The sequence below is a fragment of the Dermacentor andersoni genome, chromosome 8 (assembly GCF_023375885.2).
Source record: "Dermacentor andersoni chromosome 8, qqDerAnde1_hic_scaffold, whole genome shotgun sequence".
NCBI classification, from domain to species: domain Eukaryota; kingdom Metazoa; phylum Arthropoda; class Arachnida; order Ixodida; family Ixodidae; genus Dermacentor; species Dermacentor andersoni.
The window spans coordinates 27,855,123-27,872,769 of NC_092821.1; the positions used below are offsets into that span (position 1 = coordinate 27,855,123).

Below are 17,647 nucleotides of genomic sequence, written 5' to 3' on the forward strand. Positions count from 1 at the left end.
GCGAGCATCCGCAGTAAGCTGAAAAACAATAATACTTAACAGATAGAAAGACCGAAACTGTTTATTCGGACGTGTTGCCAACAGCTCTGCAACTTTCTAATTGGAATTTCTTTCCTAACTTCCTTGCTTCAGAAGTTGGTTAATTATGCTTGACTAGTTAGCTAATTAAGCAAAAATACACAAATAGCGCGACACGCTACATACCAAAGGGAGCAACATGCATTTAGTCGCGTCGTCACCCGCCGTGGTTGCTCAGTGGCTATGGTGTTAGGCTGCTGAGCAAGAGGTCGCGGGATCGAATCCCGGCCACGGGGGCCGCATTTCGATGGGGGCGAAATGCGAAAACACCCGTGTACTTAGATTTAGGTGCACGTTAAAGAACCCCAGGTGGTCAAAATTTCCGGAGTCCCCCACTACGGCGTGCCTCATAATCAGAAAGTGGTTTTGGCACGTAAAACCCCATATATTAGTATTATTATTAGTCGCGTCGTCATAGAGTTTACACTCGGCCTGAAGTTAGCAGAAACACCCTGCATATATATATATATATATATATATATATATATATATATATATATATGCAGTTTCAGAAGACAAACGTCCCTACAAGCAGTGACAAACAACCCATGATTGGACGCATCCTGCATTTCCATCGGCGTCCATTATAAGGGGCCAGTGCCCTGGCTGTGTGTTAGGAAACGGCATTGCATGCCTCCATGTTAAATATGGTCAAGGTTGCGGAGAACGTTAACAAAATTCAAGTCTGGGGTTTGACGTGCCAAAACCACGCTTTGATTATGAGCCGCACCGTAGTAAGAAACGCCATATTTATTTTTGCCATCTGGGGTCCTTTAACCTGCACCGAACGCACAGTACACGGTCGTTTTTGCGTTTCACCCCAATCGAAATGCAGCCGCCGCGGCCGGCATTAGATCCCAAGCACTCGGGTTAGTAGAGCAACAGCTCAGCCACTATGCCACCACGGTGGGTGCGGCGGAGAAAGGAGTGAACATCGTTTTTACAGAGTGCGTTTCGCTTACCCGTTAGCGCGCAATACAGAACGAAACGAAAAGCTTGGCCGATATGTACGCATGGTGCTCATATTTCACATGGAGGCCAAATTCTTTTCTGTGACCTAGACGGGGTGCTGGCGAATGTGTTCGGAATCTGCTCGGCCACCAAGCATAATCTGCGCTGCTATACGTTCTCGGTGACAAATCGCACAGCGCAGGAGCACACGCACAAATGTTTAAAGAATGGGACGACAGACCGCCCGCAGTTTGCCATGACGTCGAAATAAGAAGCACAAACAGCGACGTTTCTGTAGTTTTCTGGTCAATAGTTCAGTTCGCATGGTTGCGGCACGCATTACTTTTTTTTTTTTAAATCCAAATGGCGAAAACTGTGCGCGCACAAATTAGCGCGGCGTTTGTGACGTTTGAATTTGGCGCCTTTTCTCGCGCATGCCATTAGCTCCGGCCGGTGCACTGCGTTACTGCGCTAAAGAAAGTAGTTCATCAAAGAAGCGAACCAAAAAACTTTTATACACTTGCAAATCGCAACAATTGTTCAGTAATAACATCAAATTACATAATTTGTTATCCAATGGTACAATTTATGATAATATAAGCGTGTATTTGTATGAGTGTACATGTATGATTGTGCGTTTGCGCTGTTGATGCTTGGCGCATTCCGGCGAGTTCGTACACGCCGTTAGCTTGAGAGTTTCCTGCGTTTTCTGTGTTCTTTGTGTGCTTCGCTGTGACGTCTTTGGAATATTCCTGCGTGTTGCTCGCTTTTTATGGACTTGTTGCCTCGAAGATCGCCATGATCGCCTCCGACTCAGCGACATCAAGGGTGAGTGAGTGTTTCGAATTCCCCTTGTTCGTCAATTGCGACGCGGTGAACGGAAGCGGGGAAATGATTTCAGCGCTTGTGCGTGTCTTCCGCGCGCCTCTTTTCTAGTTTTCATTCCTAGTACTATCCTTCCGTTGCGAGAATGGGTTGTACAGCACTATATTTGTGGCAGATAACGTGGAGTTTTGTCCTGGTTTAACTTTACACTCCGCTTGTGGTGACGTAAGGCAGCTATGTGGTGCCAGTTAAAACAGGGCATGTTGTACGCCATGATTTCTGATACGGTGTTCGAGCACCGATTGAGTTAGCCTTATTAATGAGCGCAAAACAATGCGACGGGAAACCATCCGATCTGTACTGTAATCGAAGATATTTCGTTTGCGCCACGCTAGTACAAGGCGTGTGAGCGAGCTTTCAGCAAAAGGGGGGGGGGGGGGTGCGGTGGGATTGGCGAATGTGTATTCTGTTGCGCTGTTCCCTTGAGGATCGAGTGACTCCGCGGTGCTTCAAGGCCACTATCTGACACGCCGTGCGGCCGATGTTCGCGCGATCGGAAAACACAGAGGAGGCTGTCGCGCAATAATAATAAAGAATTTCAAGGGTGTACATGCCATACGTGAGATACAATAGGGGTGATGCCACAGAGTGCTGCGAAATCATCGAGTTATACGCCTTGCCAACCGGGTGCGTTTTGTTTTCCCCCAGGTCGCGCGCATTCAACTTTATTTTTTCATCTCCGTTCGTCGCCATCGAGTGCTTCGCCCAAACGGCTTCGCGTAGGCGCTCTTTGCATTCACGGAAAGGCAGATTTCATGGCACTCCAGGTCCTACAACATTAAAAATAATGTAATTTCGTGAAATTGCAGCTTTTCGCACTTCAGTAACTGATTTAACAATAGTTTTAAAATCAGTAAAGGAACGAGATGCCTGGCATATCTGCGTTGTCGTCCCACTGTGTTTCGAGGCGGCATGTATACGTTATCGGCAACATAAACATCAATAATTAGCATTGTTTCTTGTGACCATAGAAGTAGCTAGTTATGTCGAAAAGCAATTTTTGCTTTGAATCAGAGCACTATAGAGTGAACAGATTGAAAGGGGAGCGCATCGTTGTGAACTAAATCACGACGCTTTGCACAAGCTTGGAATAATGCTTTGTCGAAAGAGCAGTTCTGTGAAATTCTTTCTTTGAGAGTAAGCAAAACTTCAGTAGCATCAGGTAGACGGGGAGTAAAAGAATGTAACACTGGTTTTATATGAAGGAGCTGCCTTTAATATGTGGCCATAACAGTTAAGTAGATGCGTGGAAATAATGTTTAAAGTAACCAGAGGAATGTGAAATAAATTTTTTGACAAGCTCACACTGGCATTGGCAAGAGCGGCCACACTTTAGTGTATTCAATGACTAGTCATTTGTATCCGTCCATTTATGTCAGCCTAATGGTCCATGTAGCTCTTTTGATTGTCGCTTTTGCTGCATCGTGGCTTCACGTTTTAATAGTGACATCTTTTTTCAGATTCAAAATGAGCTGGGAGAGGCCCCAGCTGGAACGGTAAAAGTGAATTCTTTGGCCATCCATTCTGTAGCGTCACGATGATCAAATACAGTGATACCGTGAAAATGTATTGCAGGAAGCAGAAAAAACAACAACATTGCTGATGCAACTGCAACGCATTTGCTCCAGTGATCAATTGGTGCAGAGTGCCTTCATTAGGAGACATGGTGCCTTTAAGCACTCAGCTTAAAGACTTTGCAACTGCACCGGGACTGGGAGTGAATTTCATTGTCACTTGTGAACATTTTAAACGCGGAATGTGCCTTTTTTAGTGTATATGCCTGATATGAGAGGGGCGTTCAGAAACTTAGTGTGGACATTAGTGGTCTGCATGAGTGCACATCTTTCTAGTTTTACCAGAACGAAGGTATTATGACCTATGTCATACAGCAGTGCACAGCTAGAGGTATCAAACCAGAACAGCAGCACCCTTTGAGAAAGTTGGCTGAAGAACGAGCAGCGATCGGGGCTTTCTGCATTTCAAGGGCCAAATTCCAAAAAGATTGATGCCGAGCTGGACGGTGTGAAGTGCCGGTCACCACATGCTGTAGCCAGCATGGCATTTTTAATCTCCTTGGCATTATGTCTCGTTAAGATACAGAAATTGCATCACTGCTCATAAAGAAATTGGAAATTGGGAGGTTGAGGGGAAGTGGAAGGGCTCCCCTCTGGAGCAGCCAGTGCATGCCCTTTGCTATACTGATAATCCTACCTTAATGAGAACCAGTGATGCATGTTAACCTATTACGCAGCCAAGTGCATTCCTTGTTTTGTATTAAGGGGACACTAATGACACCTTAAATGAATTTAAAATAAAGCATCGTCTTAAAGAACTACTTCTGTAACTTTCTTGGTAGTTGTTTGATTATTAGAGAAAATAAAGCTCAAAGTTCAATTTTCTGAGTATCGCCCCAAAATCTTTGTGCTGACACCTCATTGTCACATCATGGATTCCAAGTATTTTTTCAAACTGTATTGGTTCTGTAAAAGTTCCTGACGCTTTTTATTTTGGGTTTTTGGAATACGATGAAGAACATCTTTATTTGTAAAAAAAATTGCTACACCTCAACAGACATTATCAAAATCCATGACGTCACAGCAAGTGGGTGTGGTAACTTCAAGGCAGCACTGCCACCAATCTTTCCTCTTGCTGCTTTTACAGTTTACTCAGCCTCTTGTCACGGTATGAGTGAATCTCTTGAATTGTAGGAAGGTCATGTACAGATGCATCTAAAATAATTTTTCTCTTTAGTGCTTTCATGCCGTAGTTGCTTAGGGGTGTTGGCACAGCTCCGCTAAGCACGAGGTCACAGGATCAAACAGCCGCATTTTGATGGAGGTGAAATACAAAACTGCCCAGGTACCTTGCAGCCTGATTTGGTAAAAATTAGTCCAGAGTTCCCCACTAAGGCGTGCCTAAACATCAGATTGTCGTTTTGGCACTTAAAACGCCAGAATTTAATTAATTTAATTTTGCTTTAGTGCTCCTTTAAGCTGTAGAATTCATGATCTTTGCAAAAACTCATGCTCAAAGTATTCTCCATAAAGATTAAATAAACAGTAGATATATGTGTCTATTTATATTTTGAATTGTGGTGATACGTGATGGCTATTAGAACGGTGGTACAACGAGACAGACAGAATTGTAATACAATGTATGACGGCACGATGAGGCACATCGAGGAAATGACTGAGTTTCCCTGGAGGTCCCTGACATGGACATCAACTGACTGTCTACAAACTTCTGAGTTCACTCCGTGATCTTGTGCAGCCTGTGCTTTGCGAGTCGATTAATTTAATTGAGGTGGTGGTTGGCACATACTGTCCTTGCAGCTTATGTACATTTCATACAGTGGAGTGGAATCTCACATATTACTTCTGCAGCACAGCAAGCTAACGTGACGTGTAGTGGTAATCTTAGTAATGATCGACAATCATCTCCCTCTTTGAGCTCCTAATGCTGCTTGCCAACACAAGCAGCAGCAGTTGCCCAAGATAGCGGGAAGGAGATTCATTGAAAAGTGGCATATGCCCAGGGTCGCATACCCAGTCACCCAAGCTGTTCCAACGGTTGATTTTGAACTCTTCCCTTAACATAGCAGCCCAATCTCCACATTAGACCATGGACTACCTATTGACACAAATGGATGGGAAAATAGAGACAAACACCTGAAAATATGAAGTATCCTAAGAATGGTAATCACAATAAATAGTACTAGATGTGCATTAGCGCAAGCTCTTGGGCCAGTTGGTGCGTGATGAAATTGAAAAAGGGGGGTACGAGCAAAACAAAGGACGTGCACACACGTAAAAGGCGTTAGACAGGGACGGACGCTGGTCCGTCCGTGTCTAATGCCGTTTCCTTGTGTGCGTGTCATTTGTGTTTCGCTGGTACTCCCCTTTTTCAAGTACTAGATGTTTGGATACTTTGGTTTATTATTCTTGTTTGTGCTGGATTGTTTTTCTGAAACATGTGGCGTCCAGACAGCATAAGAAGCTTGTAAGAAGTCAGGTTTAGCAATCTAGATTTGCAACAGGTACTTTTGTAATTTATTTGCAGTAGGGCTGTTGTGTGAATGTACTTGAAAGGCTTAAAACTGTTTTGCTAACATTTACTTAAACATGCAGGTTCACATAGGTTGAAGGAGTGCACATTGAGAAGGTTATCCTGGCACAGTTTACCATGGTCTGCCATGGTGGACCAGGAAAGTTTGCAAGGGCGTTGCTTCACCATGTGTTCACAGAGGAGGAGCTCATGGGCCATTTGGGCTTTGGAAATAACACCAAGGGGCAAAAAAGGCTCTTGACCCCACCAGGGTCAGTGCTGTTATAGGCAAGTACCATATATCCTTTCTGGTTGCATTTTTACATTCACATTTTTTTCTAAAATTATGAACTTGCCATTGGCATAACAAACGACTTTCAAGTAGCCCGTGTGTGCAGTTGTATGCGACAATAGCCTACTATTTGGAATGACTGTTCGTACGATCTTAAGTGCGTAATGCCGCCATACTCAAATGCTTCTAAAATTTAAAAGCTGCCTTCACTGCTGAAAGTTTTTAGTGGCTCCACCACATAAAATGAGCTGCATTTGCGCATTAGCAGTGTTACTTGGCTGTCATTGCAAGGAATAGTTGTCTGTGAAGCACGCTCCAAATCTATTGGCATGGAGGACATGTTTAGTTAGCCTGAAAATGTTATTCTAATACGCGAATTGCGGAGAAGGTATGCTCAAGTGTGGTTACTGCTCAGCTCGAGCAGGAGCATGTTCACCAAATTGCAGAAGTCAAAACAGCTCTCCAGGTTCTGAGATGTGAAACAGTAGTTTCACCAATTTTAACAGACCACATCGAATTAAGGTTGCTCCTATATTGAAGGAGGTCCATGTGATGCCAGACAGCAGCCTTTTAGCAGAGGGAACCTGAGTGGTGTGGCAATTTTCTTTTGGTTGTTTCAATCAAAGACACAACAGGGACAGAGTTGCAAGCATTGCTGTCAACAGTACTACGTTTAGTGGGCGCTTACTCATTCTAAGCACTTAACCTATGACTCGTATTTATTAATGCACACTTTATCACTTTGTATTCTAAGATATGAAAAAAATATTTATGTGTATTCTAAGATATGAAAAAAATATTTATGTGGCTTTTCCCCATATACTTCAATGAATTGAGAATAGGCTCTTGGGGCCTAATGTATAAAGCTTCTTCCAGACCATCGGACATGTCCACTACTCCCATTCTGAAATTGTTAGAATTGATTCCTGCTTCCTTACTTCACCTACCTGTTAACAGGGTTATTATGAACCATTGCCAAGTAGATTATGGGCTTCAATTAATCAAAAAGATGAATGGGCTTTTCTGTCGCTCTTGTTTAGCCTGTTGAGGATCACATTTTGGGGAGAAATATGCCTCTCTAATTTAGGAGTTATATATTTTTTGTGGTGTGCAAATGCTCAAAACTTTCGGATTGAATAGTGTCCTATTCAATTTAGTCTTTGAATGGTCACTATTTGTAAATGCGAGTATTCTAATATTTCGAAACACCAATAAAACATGAAATTTGAGCCCAAGTACGGTAAATTTTCACCTCCAATAACATAGTGTAGACATAAAACGTAACAACTTGTAATAGCAGACCACGCTACGTTACTTCAGTAGCTGTACTTTAGAGGCTGTACAGCAATCATTTATGCTTACTGAAGAGTCCTGTGCATGTGAAGAAACTTTCTGCTGCTCCATTTGTGCTTTTAATAAACAGCTTTTCATAACATAACAATGACAGAAACTTGCTAACTTTAATAATACTAGGATGTGAGCCTCATCTTACATTAATTGTGATATCAGCTGTTCATTATTCAGAAACTATCCATTATTTGATTTGCTTCTAGCATTATTCGGTTCAGCCTCAAAAATCACTTTTCGCGCACCCTTAATATTTTTATTGCAGATTTAAGTTCTTCAGAGTGACATTCCGAGAAAATAAACTGGTAAATAATATTTTTAAATAACAATAAAGTGGCAATACCATTTCAGTATTTGCAGTTTTACATGTTTTATTTTTTTTATGCAGGATAAAGCAGCATAATTTTTTTGTGTAATGAAACTTACAAAAAAACTTGTGGCAACACTCCGAAATTACTGCAATGACAGACACCAAGGAGCTAGGTGAAAAATCAGTTTTGGAGAAACCCAAGGAGCGACAGCACTATAAGAATATTTTCTAGAAGTCTCAAGGTTGCAGCACCTCCAGTGGGATGCTAGGCAACACTTTGTTCTGAAAAGGCAAATTTTTTTAAGAACGTTGCATCACAGCCACAGATGTACGGCAGTGAACCCTAAAAGGGTTAAAGAAGTCAGTCCTATCGCATATGGCTCTTAAAAGACGCCACTTCTTCGTCTCTGTCACATTCTGCATGTGTCATGCTAAGCAGCTTGGTGCACTACACGGAATCCTCATTAGAACAGTAATTCAGTCGTCGAGGCAGAAAACATACTTCACTGTAAGCAGTGTCTTCTTTAATGTAGAAAGTCTTAAGTCATTGTAAGGCGAGAAGTACATTCCGATTGCATGTGAACTCAGGAAACCTAACATCAAATGAAGCTACACTCAGTTGTAGTGACATGACAGTATTGTATTTGGAGCATGGAGAAGCACAGTGAAGTGCAGCAAATTTTAATTATGAAAGTTACAAGAAATAATTTTAGTTGTCAGTTCAGGTTTATTTATGAACGACATGAATTTGTTTCACCATTTCGTTTCTCAGCAAGCAAAGCTCACATCTTTGACATTGAGGATATTCATAAAGTTATTTTGCTACAGTGTTTTGTTCCTCTTTGCCCTTTCCTGCATTTGACACTTAGTGGAGTACTGTGCCGCACTGAATAAATTTAAATGGTCATGCTGTAAAGCTGTACCCGTGGAAAGTTGGACTAAAGCAACACAAATACATAAATCAATTTCGTTATAACGAGGGCAGATTGCATGCCATTCTTTTGCATGTGGAAGTTGCTTTTTAAAACTTGTTCTGGCTTCTTGTTTTTGCAGGCTTCACGTGTCGCAAATTGCCTGGTACCAACATGCCCTATGTAAAGAACTGTGGCCTCGCTTCTCGCATGGGACCAATAACCTCTCAAGAGCCCAAGTTGGACAGCTCAAACCAAAACACAAGTGTTGTGCTTTTGTAACTCTCGACATTCTTATGTTCTGTGTTAGTCTCCTGAAGGGCCCAATTTGGATTTCTCAAATGAGCTTACAAATGTTGTGCCTTTCTATGCCTTCACGTTTTTATGTTAATTTTATTTATGTTAATTATGCTAGTCTCCTGAGAAGTCCACATTGGATTGCTCAATCCAGAATACAAGTGCTGTGCTTTGTTATAGTTCACTACATTTTTATGTTAGTTTTTGATATGGTTCTAGTAAGGAAAGTGTTTCCTTATTAATATATTCTTTAAGTATCTTAAGCCATTTCATGCCAAATCACCCAATTTTGTCAAGAACTGTTCCATTATGGCAAACCATTTCAAGTTTGCTTGATTTTGAGTAGGTACAATCAGAAAATTTGCTTTCGTACATACACTTGAGTCATTCCAGGGCAACCAACCAACGTATTTTTGACCATCACAGATATAGTTGAAGCTCCAAACTCTTGCTCCCCATTTATTTTCCTTCGCAAAATTTTTTTTGAAATTTGACAAAAATTTATTGTTCTTGCCCAGCTAAGCTAGAAGGCACTGATACACGTTTCTTCTGAAAGGGAAATTGTATGATCCAAATATTCAGATGGTGTTCATGTCAAGAGACTGATGTGGTGTGAGTGCCAAAATTTGCAAAGTTTGAATTTTCTTCTAACGTAGGGAAATACAGAAGGCACAAAATAAATATAAAATCAGACTGGTTGACTTGGGATAGCTGCAAAATATTTCAAGCCTTGGAGGTTCAGTTGATCAGCTAAAAAACTGTAAAGTTCAAATTTTTCGCAAAAAGCTTCGTGTTGAAGGTAAAAAAATTAGCTTTGGTGGTTGGCACAAAAGTATATGTCGCCCATCGTTACACAGCCCTACATGTCTGCTATACATGTGACAAGTAACAAAAAGGTATTATTGTTTAAGTGCGATAAATTATTTTTTTAATGTTGATTTGTGGATCACACATACAGCATAAATATAGCATAAATATATGAAGCCATGTCATCTAGTAAGGAAATATTGTTAATATAATTAGCCACAAGAACTATTCAACAAACTGACTGCCTTTTTTATCATTGCGAAGGCAGGTGATGTCTAGCGCTGCAGCTGCAGTCTCAATTCGTATTTTTTTTAACATGAACGCAAGAAGTGGTTGCCAATGGTGTCTGACCACATCAGACTAAACATGGCACATGTGACTTTTATAGATGAGCATGTTCCGGCTCTAAAACAGTGGTAGCAAACAACACCACAAGAATTTGTTCGTACTCATGTAGGTTTTCAGTCCTAATTATGAAGGTGTTTTCTACTTGCATCGTCATTGGGCTTCAGGGAGCAGGGCACAAAGTGTCCTGCTCCCTCTATGTTGCATTGCACTGCGACATGCCCTTTAAAATGCTTTGTATAAACAATATCAGCGCTCTTTCTGGATTTACTGTCTACATAATAGCTATTTCTTTTTGTAAACTGCACGAACCATATCTTTTAGCACTGCAGGATTCCCTCACGTATTTAATACGTACGAGGTCTGTTAGAAAAGTATTTGACCTTTTTTGCGAACACCTGATGAATATGTAAGAAGTGCGTTTTCATCAGCCGCCCTTGAACCTTTGTGCGCATGCACGAATTTCTTCCTGCCTGCCAATAGCGTGAGTTGCTGGGACGCAGCATTTGAATGAGGTAGTACACAGTGCTCTCGTCGGTTTTTTATTGCAAGGAAAATGGCGGAGTGACTGGAGCAGTGCTACTGCATCAAATTTTGCCAGAAACTGGGCGACAGCCAAGTGGAAACCATTCCGAAGATTCAGACTGCTTTTGGTGACTATGCTATGAGCAGCACACAGATTAAGGAGTGGTACAACCAGTTTAAAGACGGCCACGCATCGGTGGAGAGCGAGCCACGCTCCAGTCGGCCATCAACATGCCGAAATGACCAGGTCATTGCCGAAGTGAACCCCGTGGTGATGCGGGACTGTCGTGTGACTATCCAAGAAATTGTGGAAGAGGTGGGCATCAGCACATTTTATCCACATTCCATTATCACTGAAGATTTGGCCATGAAGAGAGTTGCACCGAAATTCGTTCCCAAAGTGCTCATGGTGGAGCTAAAGCAACTTCGTGTTGAAGTCTCACAGACATGCTGGATTCCACAAACAGTGACCCCAACTTCATGAACACCAATCACTGGTGACAAGTCTTGGGGGTATGTTTACGACCCGGAAACCAAATCCCAGTCATTACAGTGGAAGCATTCCACGTCACCAACCAAAGACCGCTAAGTGCGCATCAACGTTAAAGTGTTGCTGACTGCTTTCTTTGACTCCCGCAGTGTGGTACACCACGGGTACGCACCACAGGGTCAAACAATCACTAAAGACTACTACAGGGATGTCCTCCATGGCCTATGTGATGCTGTGTGGCGCAAGATACCGAAGTTGTCAACAGGAAATTGGCGCATCCATGACGACAATGCTTTTCTCGCACTTGATTCAGACTTTTTTGGCGAATAACCAGACTCCTGTAGTTCGACAGGCTCCTTACTTTCCTGATGTGGCCGCCTGCGACTTCTGGCTGTTTCCCAAAATCAAGAGGCCATTGAAAGAAGCGCGATTCCAGACAAGAGAATACATTATGGCTGCAACGACAGCTGAGCTAAACTCCGTTCGGAAAGAGGACTTCTCGGAATGCTTCTAACAATGGCAGCACTGCTGGGAGAAGTGACTGGAGTCCCAAGGAGACTACTTTGAGGGTGATTAGGTTTCCAACGCTCCAGTTATGCCAGTTTTTTTTTCTTCAGCCAAAGGTCAGATACTTTTTTAACAGACCTCGTATTGATAGTTTATGTGCAATGGCTGTATGGTTTACCTGGCCCACACCAAACACAAGCCTCGTTGCGTTAGAGCATGTGGCCCTTGGCAATAAAATGCGGACCCTAACACCGCTTCTCTGTCATCTGTGTGGAGACAAAGCCAGCTTTGTCGTGTGCATTCCCAGCCGGCAAGCTGTGCGCACATCCGAGAAAAGTCGGTGCTGACAAAATTTCAAAAAAGAATTTCTCGTATTTAAAAATAATGCCTTCTTTAACTTCACACATGCATAGCAGACATGTAGAGCTATCCAATAATGTATCACATATTTTTTGGCCAACTACGAAAGCTGTTTTTTCCTTCAACTTGAAGCTTCTTGCAAAAGATTAGAATTTGTTTTTTTTTACAGGCGATCAACTGAACCTTCAAAGCTGCACATATTTTTTTGCTATACTATGTCACTTGGGCTACCATTCTGTATTTAAGTTCTGTCCTGTGAATTTTTCGTTACGAAAAAAAATCGAACGGATTGCAATTTGACTCATTTTTGCCGGTGCCAAAAGCAATTGAAGTATTCAAATATTTGAAAAATTGGCTATTTTGGCAGTTGGATAACTTCACCGTATTTCCACACACACCATTTGAAGGCCTCGATCAATACAATGTGCATTTGAAAAAGAATGTTGATTGATGTCCTCTAGCTCAGCTGAGCAGGAAAACTAAACTGTCACCAAAATGCTACAAGATATCTGGCAAAAATTAATAAAAGTGGGTAACGAGTTTTGAACTCTAGTAAACACATGGCAATGTTTCAGCTATATGTGTGGTGTCAAAAAAACACTGGTCGACTCGGCATGGAATCGCACACCTGCAAGTGCATCTGTGCCATTGTCAGCGTTCAGTAAAAACTGCATTTTACATAGCTTTGTAAACATGGTTTATTGCTATCTAAAATACATGAGTAAAAATTAATAGGTATAAGTCGGCTTAAATTTAAAATGCAAAAAAAAAAAATCTCCGGTAATGGCAATGATGTGCCTTTCATGTTTGCATGAAACCATATCTTTTTCTGAATTCTTTCGTTATTTTTTTGTGACAGTGAATAAAATTGAACTCACAAAAGGAGTAACTTTGTTTTATTCCAGCACATCACTAATAGTTTTTTTTTCATATAAAAATCTGAAGTAGTTAATATGAATAAGTCGCTTGATATGGAATGACCTGCGCAGGAACGTTATCATGGCAGAAAACGCAAATGTATCATGCATCAGCAATGCAGCATAATAAACTGCTCCCATAAGCATCACTTATTGTGATTGCCATATTTCAGAAGTATGTAAGGTTTACTGAAATTGGCACACATCATTCAACCAACAAATAAGGATTGTACAGTGGTCCTTTTTCAGCTTTACAGATTTTTTTTAAGTTGTCTGTGCCAGGTAGCATAATTTTTGTTCTTGAGCTGGATTATTCAGAGGTGGACATTACTAGCACAAGAAATGGAAACATTAAACTGATTCTCATAAATTTATTATTCACTTAAACATCACGGCACATATTTCAGTTTGCAAATTGTAGCCAGTGAGGTTGAAAGACATATTCACTTGAAATTAATTTCCAGGATGACACCGGTTGCGAGATTTTTTCATAAATGTGAGAGAAATACATGGGCATTCCGGTTACTTTTGTGCTTCAATGCATAACAGTGCGTTTTGTTAACAAAAAAGCGCTACAGCAGTGCATTTCTACAGCCAGTTTGATGGCATGTGTCTCGTTACTGGTGTCATTCTGGAAGTTTGTTCTTAGTGCATACACCTTGTAAAATTACCGTCTACAATTCGTAAAAACTTTATTAGGAACTGAGTTTTTCTTAATCAGCTGACTATGGTGTCTTGATTTCTCATGCAAGTAATGTTTGGCACTCTGTATCTAGAATTATGTGAGCTGCAACAGTCCGTGTTTAATAAATTCCATGAAACTTAAAGATAACCACCCTGCATATCAGGTCTCAGTTGAGTGCTGTGGGCTCAAGCAAATCGTGCCATGGTTATAGTACCACTGGCTACCTAATAGAGAAAGCAAGTACATTTTTGGAGTGTTCTTATTGACAGTCATGTCAGTCTGCTTCTACATTTATTTATTTAGGTATTTATTTTTTAATTTATTTCTTTTGGGAAATGTGTTTTACTTGAGCGCCACACATACTACACCTTCAGTATTCAATTTTGTTATGGTGTCAAGCAGCAGGAAGTTTGTACTGTGGAATAGTTTTTAAGAAGTTTCTGATGTTCTCAAACTACAAATCGTTGTACATTTACACAGATGTTTGGTTACAAATAAACAGTTCACCTAGAAAAATGGTTTTTGTCTGCATCAGTTCAGCACTCTTGGTTTTGTGGAGGACCATTCACTCTGACAATTGAAAAAAGTGGCATAACAGTACTGCTAGCAGTTTTGCAATATGTTTTATTACAGGCAATCTAGGAGCATGTTTTGAGCCCAGGGTGACAGAGGCCTGCGATACAAAACGGCTGTATTTAAATTTTATCCCTATCCTCTCACAGCAAACATACCAACGTGACATCAAAGGTAATTATATGCAACATAGCTCAGCAGTATTTTAAGGTAAGTGCAGGTTTAAATTGCTAAATACCCAGTGGGGCATAAAGGGATTTCAACATAATTTGTGTTGATGTTCAACAGATCTGCAACAATTCTTCCATGGGCTTTCAATATTGACGAACAACACATTTCAACAATACGTCAATGGGCTTTCAATTTTGAGACTGAACACATCTTCAACAATGCTTCAATGGGCTTTCAACAATGACAAACAACACATTTCAACAATACCTCAATGGGCTTTCAATTCTGAGCTTCAACAATGCTTCAATGGGCTTTCAACATTGACAAACAACACATTCCAACAATACGTCAATTGGTTTTCAACATTGACAAACAACACATCTTCAACAATGCTTCAATGGGCTTTCAGCATTGAAGTACACCATAGTTTCAACGATATGCCAATGATCTTTCAAATTGAGAGGCCACAATGATGTTTCGAGTGAATGTCGCGGGCCAATTATCAACACTTGTCAACAATTTCCTCAATGATGTTTCAACAATTCCTCGATGATCTTTCAAGGTCATTTGTTGACGTTGAACAATGATACGTCAATAACCTTTCAACAATTTTTTATGTAAGGGCCTGCACTGACGTTTTCGCGCCAGTAGAGGTCGGGTGTTCTGCCACATGCCGTGGACCTTTATTTTTTCTTTATTTCCGGATTTCATCAAATATACGTCACAATAGAATTCGTATCTCTGAATTCAACATAACTGCACACATGTCGATACATACTAAAAACGGGACTTTCAGCCCGTCCCGTGTAGCTTGGTTAGTAAGGTTTAAGCTTCAATAACTTTTCAGTTATGGGCGACCATTGAGGTTGCTCGTTAAGGGCCTCTAACACATCTCTAACATATGAAATACTTTCAGCAAAATATATTTTGGCTGGCTTGGGATCAACGAGCTCGTGTCTGAAATCTATTCTTGTTTTCCATACACTGTGCATTGTAACCAACATCACGACATCATATAGCACGTCCTCTGTTTGCGCAAATGGCAAGAACCGAATTCCGAATGGCGTTAGCGGAAAATCCATTTTAAGCGTCCTCTGCATGTAGGACGTCCCACAAGAAAATTGAATCGGAGCAATCTAAGAAAATATGTTCCATTGTTTCTGGCTTGTTACATATCATACAATTTACACCCCAAGGCAGATAGATACCTTTTTCTTTTAACCATGGTTTGACGGGGATTGTGCCACTGTGCAGTAAGCAGCAAAAAGTTTTAGTTGACGCTCTAATTGGCATTTTAAACACGTTTCAGTACATCCCGTTCGGGTCCTAATGCATACTCTGCACGATATAAAGGTACAGGACATAACACATCAACTAAATTCTTATACAATTGGTTTTTGCTTGCTGATGACAAATAATCTATCGAAAAATGCACTTCAAGAAAACGAGCAGCATAAACAACTTCTTTCAAGAATCCTTTTACCGCTGCATGCGCTGCACAAGATGAGGAGTGCATCACGCACGCGCACTTGCATGACCATTCCCCCGGGAAACATATGCCGAGTCTGAAAAAATTATCGCTGATCATTGCTTAGAACACCTGGAAATAGCCTTGAATCTCAAAGTAATAGAGCGCGCCCGCCGGCTTGGCCGTCATACCCCAAACCATCTACGCCCTATCATTGTCAAATTAATATCATCCAAGACAAAAGAAACTATGTTATCTAAAGGGCCCAAATTTAAAGGAACGAAATTCAGTGCAGGCGAAGATTATACCCGCCGCGTCCAAAATATTCGAAAGCACATGGTTGCATTTGCAAAAGAAACAATAAATTCTCGCTCCGCTATAAGACGCTTCATATCGGGCCCAAGCGCTACTTCTTCGACGAAACGACAAACACAGTGAAGGAAATTGCGTAGCAGATAACTTTTCGGCGCCGATCCCCACAATGCCCTCTATCAGCTTGTCATCCTAGAACCAACACCCGAACCACCCTTTGCCTTTCCGTCATTTTCACAAATATACGCAGCTTCCTTCCCAAACGAGACCTTGTATCTAACCTTGTATCGTCGTCCGGAAGCAGCATACTTGTACTAACAGAAACATGGCTCAACGAAAACATCAGTGATTCTGAAGTTCTGCATGATTTGCCAAATCTTCGCCTCTTTCGCGGTGGGCGGTGTTTTAGTCGCCGTTAATCGAGAACTACCATTCTCGCTTGTCAACATCACATCTCACCTTGAAATTATGTGATTCATTTGCCGCACTGCGCCAATAACAACACTAATTGGTGTCTGCTATCGACCGCCACATAATAGCCCTGACTTCCCCCGTGAGTTTAACAGTGTTTTGCTACAATTAACGACTAGGTATCCAAGCGCACGAATTATTCTTGTCGGTGACTTTAACTACCCTTCTATAAACTGGCACCAACCTCACGTTACCGTTTCTCAAGAGCCTCGAGAATTTGTCGACGTATGTCTCAATTTTAATCTTTCACAGCTAATAACTGAGCAAACACGCATCACAGAGACTTCACAAAACATTCTTGATCTCATTCTAACTAGTCATCCTGAGACCATAGCTTCTATACTTACCCGAGGGAAATCAGTGACCATAAAGTTATTCACGCCTCATTTAAGATTACTCCCGTTCAAAGGAAAGTGTCCAAAAAACAATAGAGCTTTACGATAAGGCCGACTACGTAGCAATAAATAATGAATTAAACTCCCTCTTATCCGCTTTTGAACTTCACGTCCATCAGCATACAGTCGACGAAAACTGGTCAATCTTCAAACGCAAAATTAGTGATCTAACGAGCAGATATATTCCAAAGTGCACTATCAACTCTGATTCCCGAAATCCTTGGTTCAACAAAACGCTCAGAAGTCTTAAAAATAAAAAGCAGCGGCTGTACCGTGCAGCTAAACTTAGACCCAGCTCTTCTGCATGGGAAAAATACTACAGCGCCGAAGATGCGTACTTGGCAGCAGTGAAAAGCGCGAAACGTTTCTTTCTTCACAACGACTTACCCAAAATGATAACAGCTAACCCGAGAAAATTTGGGAACGTGATAAACCCCCAGCAATCGCACGACATCACCCTTACTAACGATAACGGCGACTCTGTTAGTGATGCTCAGTGTGCAGAT

The 17,647-nt window shown here is 41.3% G+C and overlaps 1 long non-coding RNA gene across 1 annotated transcript; it reads left to right on the forward strand.

Moving 5' to 3' along the window:
• Nucleotides 1-1,761: 1,761 nt before the first annotated feature.
• LOC129383534 (uncharacterized) lies at nt 1,762-14,267 on the forward strand. Its single transcript, XR_008611416.2, has 4 exons — nt 1,762-1,857; nt 3,375-3,410; nt 6,042-6,246; nt 8,961-14,267. It is a non-coding gene; the product is annotated as an uncharacterized lncRNA (long non-coding RNA).
• The last annotated feature ends 3,380 nt before the right edge of the window (nt 14,268-17,647 follow it).